Below are 2,500 nucleotides of genomic sequence, written 5' to 3'. Positions count from 1 at the left end.
TCTTAGAACACTGAGAACAGAGATAGAACTGTCTTAGAACTCTGAGAACAGAGATAGAACTGTCTTAGAACTCTGAGAACAGAGATAGAACTGTCTTAGAACACTGAGAACAGAGATAGAACTGTCTTAGAACACTGAGAACAGAGATAGAACTGTCTTAGAACACTGAGAACAGAGATAGAACTGTCTTAGAACACTGAGAACAGAGATAGAACTGTCTTAGAACACTGAGAACAGAGATAGAACTGTCTTAGAACTCTGAGAACAGAGATAGAACTGTCTTAGAACTCTGAGAACAGAGATAGAACTGTCTTAGAACACTGAGAACAGAGATAGAACTGTCTTAGAACTCTGAGAACAGAGATAGAACTGTCTTAGAACTCTGAGAACAGAGAGATAGAACTGTCTTAGACCACTGAGAACAGAGAGATAGAACTGTCTTAGAACACTGAGAACAGAGATAGAACTGTCTTAGAACACTGAGAACAGAGATAGAACTGTCTTAGAACACTGAGAACAGAGATAGAACTGTCTTAGAACACTGAGAACAGAGACAGAACTGTCTTAGAACTCTGAGAACAGAGACAGAACTGTCTTAGAACACTGAGAACAGAGAGAGAACTGTCTTAGATCACTGAGAACAGAGAGATAGAACTGTCTTAGAACTCTGAGAACAGAGATAGAACTGTCTTAGAACACTGAGAACAGAGAGATAGAACTGTCTTAGAACTCGGAGAACAGAGATAGAACTGTCTTAGAACTCTGAGAACAGAGATAGAACTGTCTTAGAACACTGAGAACAGAGATAGAACTGTCTTAGAACACTGAGAGCAGAGAGATAGAACTGTCTTAGAACACTGAGAACAGAGATAGAACTGTCTTAGAACTCTGAGAACAGAGATAGAACTGTCTTAGAACACTGAGAACAGAGATAGAACTGTCTTAGAACTGTCTTAGAACACTGAGAACAGAGATAGAACTGTCTTAGAACTCTGAGAACAGAGATAGAACTGTCTTAGAACACTGAGAACAGAGATAGAACTGTCTTAGAACCCTGAGAACAGAGATAGAACTGTCTTAGAACACTGAGAACAGAGATAGAACTGTCTTAGAACTCTGAGAACAGAGATAGAACTGTCTTAGAACACTGAGAACAGAGATAGAACTGTCTTAGAACTCTGAGAACAGAGATAGAACTGTCTTAGAACACTGAGAACAGAGAGATAGAACTGTCTTAGAACACTGAGAACAGAGATAGAACTGTCTTAGAACACTGAGAACAGAGATAGAACTGTCTTAGAACTGTCTTAGAACTCTGAGAACAGAGATAGAACTGTCTTAGAACACTGAGAACAGAGATAGAACTGTCTTAGAACTCTGAGAACAGAGATAGAACTGTCTTAGAACACTGAGAACAGAGATAGAACTGTCTTAGAACACTGAGAACAGAGATAGAACTGTCTTAGAACTCTGAGAACAGAGATAGAACTGTCTTAGAACACTGAGAACAAACAGAGAGATAGAACTGTCTTAGAACTCTGAGAACAGAGATAGAACTGTTTTAGAACACTGAGAACAGAGATAGAACTGTCTTAGAACTCTGAGAACAGAGATAGAACTGTCTTAGAACTCTGAGAACAGAGATAGAACTGTCTTAGAACACTGAGAACAGAGACAGAACTGTCTTAGAACACTGAGAACAGAGATAGAACTGTCTTAGAACACTGAGAACAGAGATAGAACTGTCTTAGAACACTGAGAACAGAGATAGAACTGTCTTAGAACACTGAGAACAGAGATAGAACTGTCTTAGAACTCTGAGAACAGAGATAGAACTGTCTTAGAACACTGAGAACAGAGATAGAACTGTCTTAGAACTCTGAGAACAGAGATAGAACTGTCTTAGAACACTGAGAACAGAGAGATAGAACTGTCTTAGATCACTGAGAACAGAGATAGAACTGTCTTAGAACTGTCTTAGAACTCTGAGAACAGAGATAGAACTGTCTTAGAACTCTGAGAACAGAGATAGAACTGTCTTAGAACACTGAGAACAGAGATAGAACTGTCTTAGAACACTGAGAACAGAGATAGAACTGTCTTAGAACACTGAGAACAGAGATAGAACTGTCTTAGAACTCTGAGAACAGAGATAGAACTGTCTTAGAACACTGAGAACAGAGATAGAACTGTCTTAGAACACTGAGAACAGAGATAGAACTGTCTTAGAACACTGAGAACAGAGATAGAACTGTCTTAGATCACTGAGAACAGAGATAGAACTGTCTTAGAACTCTGAGAGCAGAGATAGAACTGTCTTAGAACTCTGAGAACAGAGATAGAACTGTCTTAGAACACTGAGAACAGAGAGATAGAACTGTCTTAGAACTCTGAGAACAGAGATAGAACTGTCTTAGAACACTGAGAACAGAGATAGAACTGTCTTAGAACTCTGAGAACAGAGATAGAACTGTCTTAGAACACTGAGAACAGAGATAGA

This window comes from Nansenia antarctica (genome assembly GCF_963989245.1).
Source record: "Nansenia antarctica genome assembly, chromosome: 9".
Lineage (NCBI taxonomy): Eukaryota > Metazoa > Chordata > Actinopteri > Argentiniformes > Microstomatidae > Nansenia > Nansenia antarctica.
This window is presented reverse-complemented; position numbering follows the sequence as displayed.